The sequence below is a fragment of the Amblyomma americanum genome, chromosome 11, assembly GCF_052857255.1.
Source record: "Amblyomma americanum isolate KBUSLIRL-KWMA chromosome 11, ASM5285725v1, whole genome shotgun sequence".
In the NCBI taxonomy this organism is placed as follows: Eukaryota; Metazoa; Arthropoda; class Arachnida; order Ixodida; family Ixodidae; genus Amblyomma; species Amblyomma americanum.
The window spans coordinates 31,363,650-31,379,609 of NC_135507.1; the positions used below are offsets into that span (position 1 = coordinate 31,363,650).

Sequence of the window (15,960 nt, forward strand, 5' to 3'; positions counted from 1 at the left end):
TATATCTTTTGCTCCTTTTGAATGACGTTTATGCACACATTTATCAATTGTGGAAATCAATTACTACTAATCTGATAAAATGTAAAGCTTGGTCCAAAGCCCATAAACTGGTGCTATGCCAAAAAATGCTTGTTTGGCCATACCAGAAGGATAGCCTGCGTCCTGATGTGGTCATGTTGAGCTCATGATGAGGTCACTTGGCTTGAGCAGATGAGATACACTCATCATCATCAGCCTTACTACACCCACTGCAGGGCAAAGGCCTCTCCCATGTCTCTCCAAATAACCCTGTCCTTTGTCAGCTGTGCCCACCCTATGCCTGCAAACTTCCTAACCTCATCTGCCCACTGTACCTTCTGCCGCCCCCTGCTACGCTTACTTTTTCTTGGAATCCACCCCGTTAGCCTTAAGGACCAGTGGTTATCTTGCCTTCGCAGTACATGCCCTGCCCAAGCCCATTTCTTCCTCTTGATTTCGACTAGGATGTCATTAACCCGCGTTTGTTCCCTCACCCACTCTGCCCGCTTCTGGTCTCTAACGTTACACTTATTTTCCTTTCCATGACTCGCTGTGTTGTCCTTAACTTAAGCTGAATTCTTTTCTTTAGCCTCCATTTTTCTGCCCCGTATGTGAGTACCGGTAAGATATAGCTGTTGCACACTTTTCTCTTGAGGGATATTGGCAAACTGCTATTCATGATCTGAGAGAACCTGCCATATGCGCTCCACCCCATTCTTATCCTTCTAGTTATCTTCCTCTCATGATCGGGATCAGCTGTCACTACCTGCACTAAGTAGACGTATTCCTTCACAACTTCCAGGCTCTCGCTGCCAATTGTGAACTGTTGTTTCCTTTCTAGACTGTTGAACAATACCTTGGTTTTCTGCGTGTTTATTTTTAGACCCAGCATTCTGCTCTGCCTGTCTAACTCATTGATCACGATTTGCAGTTCACGTCATGAGTGACTCAGCAAGGCAATGTCATCAGCGAATTGCAGATTATTTAGGTATTCTCCATTTATTCTTATTCCCAACTGTTCCCAATTCAGGCCTCGGAATACCTCCTGTAAACAGGCGGTGAATAGCATTGGCGAGATCGTGTCTCCCTGCCTGATGACCTTCCTTATTGGAGTTTTATTGCTGACTTTATGGAGGACTATGGTAGCTGTGCAGTTGCTATATATATCTTCCAGTAGTTTGACATAAGGCTCATCTACACCCTGATTCCGCAGTGCCTGTATGACTGCTGAGGTTTCCACTGAGTCGAATGCTTTCTAAAGAGATACACTAAAGTGGAAATGCATATCCCTTTCAGGCACCATTTTTTGTTTTGATGAAGACCGATTATTTCACCTGAATAGTATGCATTCAGGCTTGAAGAAAGGGAATTAGTTTTCCAGCAAGAAGGGCCAGTGGGTAAGTTTTTACAAGCGTGTGCCAAATTCCATACCCAGTGTCAGACTAGTTAAAAATAGTCACATCGAAATGCGCGGATTTGTCAAGTAAGCATCCTATGGATCGTGGAATCCCTTTGATTTTCGAATGTGCGCAATAAGCTCGAACTTGAGCAAAAACAATTCATGTTATCACTCTCGGCATAATCAGTCTGCATAAAAATGGTGCACGATATGCTACGTAGCTGTTTCCTGAAATATTTACAGTGTTTGCTATATGGCAAAAAAAAATTGCTTGAACAAGGAAGATGCTAAGTGTACTGAGACAATGAAATCACTGCTACGTGCAGTACTGTTAGAAAAAGCTGAAAGTTTGCTGAGAACACAATTGCATACAAAGCACCTTAAAGGGATATGAAAGCAGAAGGTCTGTGGAAGGGTGTACCTGACGTGAGCATTAATTAGTGCCATTTAGTATCTGCATGCCTTGGCAGGAACATGGTGAGCTTCTAGTCTTCGTTCAAAGCTGTGGCTTCCCTTTTGTAGGCCATGAACACAGTCCCTGTCAATCTAAACTTCCCCTTGATCTGTAACAGCCAATTCTACATTCCTAGAAAAGCGCTGCAACGCCTCTTGAAGTTTAGCTTTCCTCAGTTCTGCATGTTCTGAAATTATTCCGGAGCTCTCCACTATGGCACCTCTTCCTTTTTTCTTTCACTCCCTCCTTTATCCCTTTCCTTACGCCACAGGCAGTTCAGGTGTCAGCAGATATGTGAGACAAATATACTGCACAGATAATGCGCCATTTCCTTCCCCAAAAACCAATTTTTCATTTTTCACAATTTTTTAAAGGGAGGGTGCTTATGAACAATTTTTTCCGCATTTTGTAAGACCACCATAACAGACTTCAAGGAGGTCTCTGATACAAGCCAGAATCCATTGTAATTTATTGTTATGCAGTTGATCAAGAAACTTCACTCTGGCCACATTTCTTGTGGTCAGTGCTGGAAGTTGAAAAAAATAAACTTAGCTACGAGCCTTTTAACTCTTTCGAGTCTATACATGAAGTACTCTTGATTGTTGAGATTACACTCGCGTATTCCAAAGTTTTTCTGATAATAGTCTTATAATTAAGATATCAGTTTAAAATTGGGGCGATCTTTCTGCAGTTTCCTTTCTTAAAAAGCGAAGTTTGCGTTGTGCTGAACCGCAAATATGATTTCTTACCGAGAAATTCTGGACAAAGGCATTTTCTCAACGTGAATGATTTTATGACCGCAGCTTCTTCATATATTGCAAGATTTCGCTATAAACATGAATATATCCGCAGATCTCCCGTCGGCAGGCTTGCATTTTTTTTCTATTAACGTTTTTTGCTTTCGTCAAAAACGTGCCCTACATGGTTTTCTATGGCAGACTTAGCTCGGTACGAGTGATGAAAAAACATTAAAACAAAGAATTTTGCTACGCATCGAACGAATGGACCCTTACCTTCAATATTTCCATAACAGTACCTTACAATATTCCAATATTCAAAATTTTTGTCCGCGAATGCTGGACATGTTATGATCACTCCATTTCAGGTTGTTGGTAATAACGACGCCAAGATATTGCAGTGTGGTGACGAGTGATTTCATTGTTGTTAATTGCGTATGACAAACTACAAAACCTTATTTCAATTGGTAATCTAAAATGCCTTCCGCACATTAATGCACATATCCCGGCCACTCCGACAACATTTCTCAAATATTCCTTTAACAAAACCTGGTCATGAACATTTTTCATGTGGCACAATAGCAGACAATCATGTGCGAATATAACTCTTGAAAAGGGGCGTGTACATCCTTTGCAATATCGTTTAAGTACAGCAGGAATAAAATGGAACGCTAAACGGACCCTTATCGAACTTAAGGCGACTCATCTAAGGTTGATGATTGTTCACCATCAGTCTCAATGAATTGCGTAAAAAACCATGAGAGAGACGTCAGTCTGGTCTGTGCTGGTTGACTGTGCAGCCAGGCGGATTTTATGTATGTGAAGGAGCTCAATTACAAGACTATTCATTAAATGTAACTAACTAGCCAACCTATTCATTTTGATTTTGGGACGCACGATTAAGTTGCGTAATTGGAACGTCGGCATCGAAGGAGAGCTCAATTTTTGCATGTGTTTTGAATCGGCATTGTGAGTGACATATTCCGAGAGTCAAAAACATGCTTTTGAATGCTCGTTGAGTTGGCTTTCCCGCGCCGCAAATTTATAAGTTGGTGTCGCTGCGCGCGGTATCGTCGCCGAAGTCATGTCGACTGCTTCTACATATTACAGTACACAAACTGCGTCTGTATTTGCTGCATTATAAATTCGAGCGACGTCATTATGTCAACGCGTAACGCCAGTGAGCCAACTCAACGAGATTTCAAAGGCACATTTTTCACCTTCAACATTTCGGATCACGATATGCTGAAAAATTTTTAAAAATATATATAAACTGCGCTCGCCTTCGAAGTAGAGGACCCTCAATCTCGCAACATAATCTTGAGCCCAAAGACGGGAAATTAGAAAAGTTGATGAGTTAATTTTAATCAATTTGAATTTTAAACATTAAGATTTTAAAAGTATTATTTTTAGATTCTTATGCTTTTATTAACTCATCGTTTATGGTTTATGGGGGTTTAAGGCCCCAAGCTGCTCAGGCTATGAGGGACGCCGCAGTGGTGGGCTCCGGAAATTTCGACCACCTGGGGTTCTTTAACGTGCACTGACATCGCACAGCGCACGGGCCTCTAAATTTCGCCTCCATCGAAATTCGACAGCCGCGGCCGCGATCGAACCCGCGTCTTTCGCGTCAGCATCCGAGCGCCGTAACCACTGAGCCACACCGCGGCGGCTTATTAACTAATCGCCTTTGATTTATCTCTGTGACGCCGTCTTTGCCAAAAGTAACCGAACAACGGAGGTTTGTTTTTTAGGCGCGTCTAAAAAACGAAACGAAATCTTTCGACCTTTAGGGGTGCCGTAAAGGCTCCGCTATACGGTTGAGAAGCAAAAACCTGCTGCTCGGTTACTTTTGGCAAAAGGGGGGTACATGATGTCTGCCTTGCTGTAAAATCTGCCTACACAGACCGGATCGCATATATTCAAAATAAATATTCGTGGAGATACAATAAAAACACCAAGTACTCAACTGACTGCCGCTATAAAACCTGACTGCATTTCGAGTCGTCCAGTTCACTGACCACCGCCCGAGGGCAGCTTCCAGCTTTCGAGACGCCCATGGATCTCTCACTAGACTGACACTAAATCCTCCGGTGGCGCCAGCAATACCTCGAAAGAGACACGCGATTGTCCGGCCCCGTCCGCAGACGTCGTCGCAGGCCGAGCTGCCGGCCGTTCCGATGACAATGGAAGATGCGTTCGTAAACGCTCGAGCCTCGGCCCGCGCAAACGCACAAGTGCCGGCTCGCTCCGCAGAAGGCCACATGGAAGTCGCAGCTGCGCACACGGACCGAGACAATAACGGAAAAGGACCTGCAAAGTGCGGTGCGTTTTACCCAAGTGAGCTGCGCCTTCTTTCCGTGTCCCTCCTGGAAGATGCACTCTATACAGAAAGGAGTAAAAAGCGAGTAAGCTCCGGTTTATAAAAGGAAGTGCGGTAGAAGACAGCTTACTCTCTTTTGAAGCGAAAAGCTTCACTACGCTAGTTAAAGCAGCCGTCGCGTAGGCCGGAGAATGACCTTCAACGACCTTCAGGCCAACCACGTTAGCCGTGTATGACCATATGGGGTACAGTTATCGTGTACAACCCTTGATTCCTGACCTTTAGCCATGACCTTTAGTTGACCTTTGACATTGCGCGACCTTTGGGTTGACTTTTGGCCTTGAGAACATCCGACGGGGTGATGTGAAGCCACGTGATGACATCCTATGGGGGTGTCGTAAGACCATGTGATACCACGTCATAGCCACGTGGTCATGTGGGTATACATAGAACGGCTGTCGCGAGCGTGTAGCGGAGCTGCCATGGACGAGCCTCAGACGCTTAGCAAGCATGCTTGCTTTTTGCTGAATTCCAGGGTTACCCAAGTTAAGCCACTGCCAATTTTTTAATTCCGTTATCGATTTATTCGTGTTTAGAGTGTGGACTGCCTATAGCAGGTGTTTCAGGGAAGACTGAGTAATTTTCAAAAATAGGCTTTTAGTGTTTAAGATGTGGTTTTGCGGCATACCAGTGTTGGCGGACACTGGAAAGTCGGTAGATTGTCTTTAGTACTAAGCTGGTTAACTAACTTCTGACAATTAACTTATTAGCTATCACAGCTAGGCAACTGGTTGCAAGTAGAAATTTGCAGCCGGTCGTTAGTAATAGCCTTCATAGTTTTTAGTATTTCGAGAACGCGATTATACTCGGTGCTTTAGCTCTACAAAATTGCCTACATTGTGCCAAAATACAAGCGCTTTCGAAAAGCCTGCAGGCAAAGCAACCTTTCCAGTGCCACCGTGCCATGGGTAAACACGTTTTCTAAATTCTATAAATTGATATGGCTATTACTATAATGACCGGCTCCAGGTCTCTGATTAGAACTAGGCGCTTAACTGTAATTGTTAAAAAGTTAATTATTAAAAATTAGTTAAACATCTTACTACTTAAGACGATTCATCGGCTTTCTGGTGTACGACAACACTGCTAATACTATGCTGAAAAAACCACATTTTTACCTAAAAAAACCTATCTTTGAGAATTACTTAAGGACTTCCCTGAACCACTTGGCAGATCAAGCAGTATGCTCAACATCGCAATATTGCGGTGATAGGCAAGACTTGATAACCGGGGGAGTTTTTTTTTTTTTTCCACTCACGATGCAGTCTCCTAGAGGTCAAAGAAAAATCACATCGCGCCTATTTCACAGTGCGATGAAATTTCCTGGCGTCGGAAAAGCTTTGAAGAGGGCAAAGTAATACTTCGCAGTGCAAGTACTTTGCTTTGAAAGGCCTTCTTGTGCTCACATGCCCAAAGCTCCCTCGAATCCATTTACCTTCAATTTATTTTCTCTTCAGGGCAAACGATTACAGACAGAAATAAGTCATCAAAGACAATAAACCATCTCATCATTTAGGCTTGCCTTGAAAGTGGCTTGCCGCGTATAGACAAACCAATAGGAGTTGCGCGCCGGTTCCGCAGTTGCTACAGCTATTGAAAAAAACGTTGGAGATCACTGCGGCTACCCGCATTAGAGGAATGCGAAAGCATTGACGCTTCCTCGACACTCGTCGCCTTTCTTTGCCCTTCTTTGAGTCCACTGACGTTTGCTTCTAATTAATTAACTAATTAGTATGTCAATCAAACTTTTGTTCCATTAATTACCACTCATCAAACACATTTTAATCCATTTCCAACTTTATTTCCACTTCTTTGCCTATTTTCTCGCTATTTTGCCATCCACGGCTGTTTCCCCGTCCGCTCACTATATCGACTTCCAAGCTATTTCGACGTTTTTTAACATTATTGGCTGTAATTAATTAACTAATCATCCTATTGACATCAAATTTTTTTCGCATCATCCTCACATCGTCCTCTATTGATCACAACAGTTCGTTTGATGCTATCTCTTCTGAATACGTCACAATCGCTGAGGACACGTTTTGGTGACATGCTTTCCTGACACGACCCCGTGGACATAGCCTAGAAATGCTTTCGCATTAATAAAAAAAATGATAGAAAAGTGCGCATCAAAGCGCAGTTGTCGCCAGGCTCGTTCTGGTTCTAAGAAGAAGATAGAAGCCCAGCCCTCGTGATCATATTGACGACGAAACGGAGCCTGTCATCGCGAAAGCTCGCTGCCTCTCGTATTGTCCTGCCCGCAACTGCCGCTGTCTCCGCAGTTGATGGAGTGTCGTTATATCTGAAAAGGAGTCAACGACGTTCACATCTACCTTTATTTTAACTACTTGTTAAAACGGTTCGTCGAACAGCTTTTAAGTCGAGTGATTTCAGGAATAATTTAATCGGGCAGGAAATATAAGACTCCATGAATGTAATGTAGACGCCTTCGAAAGTGTAAGACCAGACAGCCGTCTCCGTGACTCAGTTGGCAGAGTTCCGGGATTACGCCAAACGCGGAGGTCGTTGGTTCGAGTCCCACCGGCCGAATATGGTTTACCTTTCTGCTGCTCTTTGCACCCCAACCACGAATGCGTCTGTATGAGAGGAAAAAGAACTGAACTGATCTTTATTTACCAGAAAGGCTGGTGGGTCACCCGGGCTAAAAGCTGTAATCAAACAGCTTGACGAGGCCCAGGCAACCCTTACAAGGCAGCATAGACGAGACCACTAAATAATAATAACACTAATAAAAATGATGAAAAAAGGTTAACATGAAATATTCAGCTTTACGAAAAATAAGAAACGCTTTCAGGTAGTTCGATAGAAAATGTGTACACGAAGACTGCATTTTTTGTTAAGATTGACACAAATCGCATGAATAATGAGAAGGCATCTTCGTGAGCAGTTGGAGGGAAGCTGTAAAAGAATAACTAAGAAACACTGTAGCAAAAAAATAAAACGCATTACAAATTGAAAAAAAGCTGTAGCAGTTGAACAGGGGTCAAACATTTGATGTGTTGATATTTGTTTAATACGGACGGAAGATTGTGACGTAAAGACTGGAGCTTGCAATCGGTGCGGAAAAAGGGTAGGAGCCGTGTGTCTTTACTGCGTGTGTTTAGGATTTTAGTGTGATGCTGCAATGGACCAGAAATTGCTAAAAGTGACCGAAAGCCGACAGGTGAAAAGTAATGTGAGCGTAAGAGTCTGTATTCATACATGCAGTTTACATGAAGAATTTTGTGCTGCTGGAAAAAATGTAGGGTGGAAGATAGATAATCAAGACAAAATATATGACGAATAGCCTTTTTTTTTGTAGCACGAGAATTTTGCTTAGGTTCTGTTTAGCTATAGCCACACCAAGATGTAGTAATTAATTTGTGAGGCAAACAAAGCGTAATATATTTGAAGTTTTATTTTTACCGGAAGAATGGCGCGTGTACGTGATATTGCCCCAGTTGCAGAGGAAAGCTTCTTACATAATTTCTCAACGTGTAAATCCCATGTTAAATATGAGGAGAATGTAACGCCAAGAATCTTGTGCTGCTCAACCATTTCAATATCCTGTCCATGAAATTTAATTGGTTGATCTAAAACGAATACTTTATTACGAGCCCGGAAAAGCATGACCTTGGTTTTTTTTAGGATTGATTTCAAGCTGATTTGATTGTGACCAATGACCAATTTTTTCAAGCAAATGATTACATTTGATCACTAAATTATTTGCATCTGTACCTGAAAGGAGAATATTGCAATCATCAGCACATATAACGAAATTAACTGTCGTGTCGACACAAACTATGTCGTTAATGAATAGATTAAATAAAAGAGGACCTAACACGCTCCCTTGCAGGACGCCATTTCATATCTGTGATGGGGATGACATTCGATTGTTAATACAAACGCATTGTGATCTGTTTTCTAAATATGACTTTAATAGCTGAAGAGGTTTACCACGAACGCCATTTATTAAGAGTTTTTCAGTTAAAATATCACGATGAAGAGAGTCAAAAGCCGTGCTAAAGTCTATAAACAAACCAAGGGTAATTTGTCGGTTTTCAACATTTTGGATAATGTGTTCTTTTAGTGTAAGGAGTGCTGATTCTGTTGACCTTCCCTTTCTAGAACCATACTGCGTCGTCCGAAATAACGCCTATTCTATTGAAAAAGTTATTTAATAATAATAATAATAATTGGTTTTTTGGGGAAAGGAAATGGCGCAGTATCTGTCTCATATATTGTTGGACACCTGAACCGCGCCGTAAGGGAAGGGTAAAGGAGGGAGTGAAAGAAGAAAGGGAGAGAGAGGGGCCGTAGTGGAGGGTTCCGGAATAATTTCGACCACCTGGGGATCTTTAACGTGCACTGACATCGCACAGCACACGGGCGCCTTAGCGTTTTTCCTCCATAAAAACGCAGCCGCTGCGGTCGGGTTATTTAATCTCGAGTATAAATTTTCTCAAAGCCCTTCGTGAACACGGACAGAACAGATATAGGTCGATAGTTTGTGGGTTCTTTCGTATCACCGCCTTTATACAACACCGACACTCTAGCTGTGTCGGTCGTCCTTTAGCCCACCACAGCCTTTAACAAAAGGAAGTGCGCTAGAAGACAGCTTATTTTTATTTGCACTCCTTTCTGTTTAGAGTGTGTAAAATTATCTTCAATCTAAAATAACTTCTAAATTAATTTCGTTCTCCAATCCGTATAACTAGAACAAGTTAGTAACGTTTCCCCAATACTTTAGGACAGTTTACTCCCTTTTTTACTACTTTCCATTTAGAGTGTGCAAAGTTATCTTCTAGCTAAACTAACTTCTCAGTCCATTTAGTTCTCCAGTCTGTATACCTAGAATAACTGAGTAACGTTTCCTCAATACTTTCTTGGGTTTTTCATGTAGTGATGCTCTTTCGTTGCACGCACTGGAACAATTATGCAAATTAAGCAAAAATATATAGGTTCTCGGTGCAGATAACAGTAGGCACCAAGTTCTTGAGATATGCGAGAAGCGTGTACCGTGAAACCCCCCGTGCACGGTGCCGCATATGAAAGGAGCAACGACAGCAGCTGTTTGAAATCTTCTCCTTTGCTGAAAGGAAGAAGCCACCTGCGTCCGCTTCGACGCGACGTGATGTGCTGCCTCGTGAACGAATCAACTGCTTCGACATGCATGAGGAAACCTTCGTCAATAGGCCGTGTATACTGGGAACGCTGGCGGGCTACGGTCATCAGCGCTTGTTTCGACACGACGTGTTGTTCGATGGCACTGCCCGCCTGCGATTCGCGCAATGAGTTACTGCACGAAATATTTTTGCTCCTGCCTATGCCTCCCGGAGGGCTAATGACAAGTTTCGGGCGCCGTTCACTCTCGGTCTTTACGTTCTTCTTCTTCTTCTTCTTCTTCTTCTTCTTCTTCTTCTTCTTCTTCTTCTTCTTCTTCTTCTTCTTCTTCTTCTTCTTCTTCTTCTTCTTCTTCTTCTTCCTTCTTCTTCTTCTTCTTCTTCTTCTTCTTCTTCTTCTTCTTCTTCTTCTTCTTCTTCTTCTTCTTCTTCTTCTTCTTCTTCTTCTTCTTCTTCTTCACCCCAGGTATATGGCAGTCTTTACGTTTCCTCCTATACTTCCTTTTCTTCTTTCCTATTACTGCTTTCATCTTTCTCTCTCGTTTTCTCTCTCTTTTATTTCTGTCGTTTCTTCTTTGTCTTTATTTTCTTTCTTTTTGCTTCTTGCTGTGCTGAGAATTAATGAGGTTATGAAAAGACGGGGTGGCTAACCGGAAGGATGATAAGTTTGGTTGACTGTGCTGAAAAATATTCGTTTTTTTTTTATTTTGGTCCTTTGCTTACCTTGCTTGCCCTTTAGCTTCCTGTTGGTGGTGACACCGTTATAGCGCGTAAGCCTATAAACTTGACAAAGTTAGTTTTGATTTATTGAGAAGTTGAGTTAAGCGCCGTCGTCATGGGCGTCGGCGTCCGCAGCGCCACCTTCCTTGCTAGGCAGGTGGAAAAGTGGAGAAAGGGGAAACCCCCTCTTCACTTTCAGGGGAGAGGTGGGAGAGAGAAACTGGGATAGGGAACAGGCAGAGAGGGTGAGAGCGACGGCCGGAAAAGTGGAGAGGAAGTTATCTCCAATGGTGGGAGACGAGGAGTTGCCTAGTGGTGGCATGGGTGCCCACCTCGGCTGCGAAAGGTGGTTGGTTCGATACCCACTGAAACCCACTGCAGAGTATCACTGCAGTCCTGGGCAAGTCCGGATGCACCTCCGGCTGTCCGAATTCGCGAGGGAAAAAAAAAGAAACATCTTTTTGTGAAAAATTATTCGCTGTCGCACCACAGCTAATGCTGAAATATTCGTGTTGCGTACTCGTAACCGAATATTTCAGCATTAGCTATGGTGCGACAGCAAACAATTTTTCACAAAAAGATGTTCTTTTTTTCCCTCGAAAATATTCGTGTTGCGTACTCGTAACCCCCGCCGCGGTGGCTCAGTGGTTAGGGCGCTCGACTACTGATCCGTAGTTCCCGCGTTCGAACCCGACCGCGGCGGCTGCGTTTTTATGGAGGAAAAACGCTAAGGCGCCCGTGTGCTGTGCGATGTCAGCGCACGTTAAAGATTCCCAGGTGGTCGAAATTATTCCGGAGCCCTCCACTACGGCACCTCTCTCTTCCTTTCTTTTTTTACTCCCTCCTTTATCCCTTCCCTTACGGCGCGGTTCACGTGTCCAACGATATATGAGACAGATACTGCGCCATTTCCTTTCCCCAAAAACCAATTATTATTATTATTATTACTCGTAACCGTCCTGATTTTTTTTCTCTCTCAGGAAATGGCCTGCACGTTGTCACAAGAACTTTTTCCAGACGATAGCCTATATTATTCATCCTGCCGAGGCTCCTCAGAGGCTTCGTCCATGCGGCGCGCGCATCGCACAGTTAGCAAACGTATGCTGGGGAGGCGCCCATTACGTCAACGTTTCGGAAGGGGAGAAAGGGCTCTAAGATCACGTGAGTGTAGACGTTACACAAGGGACGCAAGACTCATAGGACACTCTGTCCTGTGCAAGGACAAAGCGTTACAGTCTCTTCAAACAGGTCGAGTGGGATGTTACCGACGGTGATAACACAATCGGAGTCAAGATCTTCAGATTGTCAAAGGCGTTAGGGAGCAGCAATGCTTCATGAAGCTCACATAGGTTATCAAAAACCGGTTTTCCCTGTCCGTTCTATACAGCGCGTTTGAGCGCCATTATTATGCCACGGACTTCATTATTACTTTTATTTTCATTAGACGTTGTTGCGCATTCGTTTTGCTTGTGCTGCGTCGTCCTTGGCTTGCACACGAAACCTAGAAAGTCCTAGCCTGATGCAATCGTATATAACATATCGGCCCCTTGACATTAAACCATGATGAGTTCTGTCTTTTTATAAACATGTAGCCAGCATATAATAATCTGTCAAGTCCGCTGTCCTAATGTGACACGTGATCATGCCTTGAGGACGCTTTCGGGAGCACGTTTTATGAGCGTGTTGAGCTCTTCAGCGCATGTTGAACAAAATTCTTGCATTAATTACATTCAGTGGGAATAAGTTCTCTTCACCGCCACTTAAATAGCACTGAACTTTGATTCGGCGTCGCAGGATGATTCACGTCATCATAACCTGAAGTGAACTGCTTATACTATGACATCTCAAGCTGAGTGGGCGCAAAGAACAGGACCGTGTATTCAAGAGGAAAATTGCAGGTTAGTAATGACGGCACACTCGTGACTCTGATGCGTCATTTAATGCTATGCGTTAAAAGTTTTACCGAGAAGATAGTCATCAGTCATGAAATGCAGCCATTGGCTGAAGGCAAGTGACGTCAACAGACCGATAATTCCTATTGGATGAAAGGAAATGACGCCTCCAGAGCGAATAATTCCCCTTGCCTGGAGAAAGGTGACGTCATTTCCGGTAAAGGAATCAATAGCTCTAATGCTATCGCATTTCCAAAACATAAAAGATTTAGGTGTCCCTGTGAATTTTGAACTTTGAATACAACATATAGTATGGAAACGCCGAGGCAGGAACATTTGCTGTGAACATCCCGCATCCGCCAGCGCTTTGCCACTGGGTGAGAGCATGGTGCGCAGAAATATCACCATAGTTGTGAACACCTACACTTCAGGCAGGCACAATAAGGGGGGTGGGGAGCGGTACTAGCTCATTGTTAACGGCGCAGTGGCAATTGAGGTGATAATTAGCCGAACAGAAGATGGTGTGAGCCACTTACGGTTAGCTAAAGTCAAGGGCTCTAGCAAGAGAAAATCGGATAAAATATTGACCGTTGCCTCCAAGAAATTAAAAAAATGACTCCAAGGAAGTTAAAATTTTGTTCTAATGGCATAAGGGGCTCATCGCTGTGTAAAAATGGCGAATAAAACCGGTTACCTTCTCGGGAAATCTCTCCGGAATATCTACAACATTTTAATTATAAGATGGGCAGAGGGTCAAGACATGTCAAACTATAAGCACACCACGTTGGTCTTAGGGAGCTCGGTTTATGTTGCACCGAAGGAAGTCATACGTCAGACGAATGTGATCAATTCTTGTCCGTCCAAGAACAACTTCGTAGGAGCAGTCTTTGTGTTTAAAATATTTGGAATGTTTGAGGATTGACTTTACGAGGTATAATTTACTTTATTTTCTGTACCACTATTAATGCCATGTAGTTTTAACTGTTTTTTTATTTCCCAGCTTTATGGTGTGATGTGAAGATATTAAAGGGACACTGAGGACAATTAACTCCATCCAATCATTTGTCTAAGTCAAATTTTATACCCTGGCATTTTCTGGCTGTGTAGAGGTCTGTCCAGCAGCAAAATACGGATTTATGGCTAAGAAAATCGAGCGAGGTGTCGGGCTTGTCGGTACTGATAACGAAGGAAACAGGGCAAAAGCAGAGACAAACACCAGAAATGAGACACACACGAGCTCTGCAACAGAACTCAATGTACAAGAAATAAAGTTCGCAAGAGCGAAGTGCCGGGCTAGTTGGCACTGTGTAACGACCGAAATGTTGCGGCTAAATCAACACGAGAAGACTGAACGCGCTGCGATCGTTTAAGACGGCCGTTTGCGACCATTCCTATGCGAGTGCCTGGATGGCAATGTCCGGTCCGAAGCTTGTCTTCGGGCGTCGCAAGGAATCATGGAAAGCCCAAAGCTGCAGGCCATCCTGCTTTTAAAAGCACTCTTCAACTGCCTGGCGCTGAGCTTTTTGCTGCAGATGCAACGGAAGATAAAGCAAGGGAGGCAGAGGGAAAACGTTTACACCGTTAAGGGAATAATACTTTCCAAAGACACCCTTTTCACACCCTTACTTATAGTTTTTTATAAAAAGAGTACAGTAACTGCATAACACCCTTAATACACTCTTGCACCCTTAAGGGTGCTACAGATCCATAAGGACCAAGGGTGTACAGCAGTTCGAGGGTGTTTTCAGGCTTTCTGAGCAGCTGGTATTCAAGCGTGCATATAATGTCGCTTCAAGTGGTGGTAATTTTTTCTCGAGGGATTTTAATGCTTGATTTGCGCAGCTGTATTGCCATTTTCACCGTCACAAATTTGTAATTATGTAAATTAGCTCAATGTCGCGAACGCTCGACGAATTAGTTGCATCATAAACAGACGTATAAACGTGTAAAAAGTGTTTCCGCCAGGGATATACGTGGGGGGGGGGGTCGACAAATGTGCTTTGTGTTCTAGTTTGTGGCATGCTTGCTTGTTAATTCTGTTTCAGGAGCTTAATTTGTACGTTTTATCCACATGATGCCTTAACTTGGTCACTTTTGTCTTTGTGGTCACACATATATGGCGTGTGTCCTTGGGACCATATATATATGCGTGAGTGGACTTGCTTGAGGTCGGCCAATTAGCAGGCATGCGCGATGATATGAAACCTTGGAAAAGCCCTTCCAAAACTACAGATGCTCACAAGCGAAGCAGATGAGTGCAAATGAGTCGCTTTAAAGGTCTTTTTTAAAGACGAGGCTAGAGGAAGCGTAATAGGTTCAGAGTTTTTCGCGGAATCTCCCGCCACATCTGGTGTGTACTCTGGTTTCCCATGAAACGTGTTTCAAACGCACCCGTCTGCTAAGCTAGACACATGGTGCTTCCCAAGGCCAGCACTTTGTTGAGTCCAGTCTTAGTGTGATGCAAATGCCCCCTGTAAACATCCTTGTCAAGCCCCTCTCCCCGAATAAGCATTTGCTTTTTCTCTTTTGGGTCATAAGTCATGATATAAGAGTTACTACCACGTGACCACTCCCTGGTTCGTCGGCGCCGGAGTAGATGCGTGAGCGCGATATGTCAGCAACTCACGTGATTTGGAGGAGCATTACAGAAAAGTAGGTCATGAAAGGAGGGCAGCTGGGAAAGAATTAAGGCACACAGAGCCTCTCTCGGCCCTCTGCCGGTGGTTACCTTCAGCAAGGATCTCCTGCGGACTCCCTTATTTTATCATGTGGAGTAAGCGTGATAAATTCTCTGCTGTTTAATAACTGCACGTTGATTTTCCATTCTCTGATGGAACCACGCCAGTCAGCGGAGGTACACGGCATCGCAGATACATATGTGAAGCGCTCGGTGAAACTACTGCGAACATTCCCACCGACTTCCCACAAATTCCTATACTTTCTATCGAGGCTTTATTCTTCCTACGCTGCTCCTTTAATTTAGTACAAGCTTACCTGGATAACATGATATAACTTATATCCCCATCTACATGGACAACTATGGATTGTACTTATGTAAAGACGTGGGGGGGGCGGGGGGGCTTTATTGTAATGAAGCTGAGGTCTGCTTTGCGAACGCGAAATTAGGTCCAAGAGAATCTGATGCCACGCATGCATTTTCGCATAAACAACTAATAATTAAGTGTTGTGCAGTTAAAGACAAATCACCCACGATTGCGTGAGCCCTTGACTGAC

General features: G+C 43.5%; 1 protein-coding gene across 2 annotated transcripts in view; it reads left to right on the plus strand.

The window, feature by feature from the left end:
- Positions 1-4,753: 4,753 nt before the first annotated feature.
- Positions 4,754-15,960, plus strand: part of LOC144111506 (uncharacterized) — a 104,548-nt gene continuing 93,341 nt past the window's right edge. Inside the window, exon 1 of one of the 2 annotated variants that reach the window (XM_077644830.1) lies at positions 4,754-4,948. The gene's annotated coding sequence lies outside the window, so the exon portion shown is untranslated. The remainder of the gene's footprint in view (positions 4,949-15,960) is intronic. The other variant, XM_077644831.1, reaches the window with a different exon arrangement.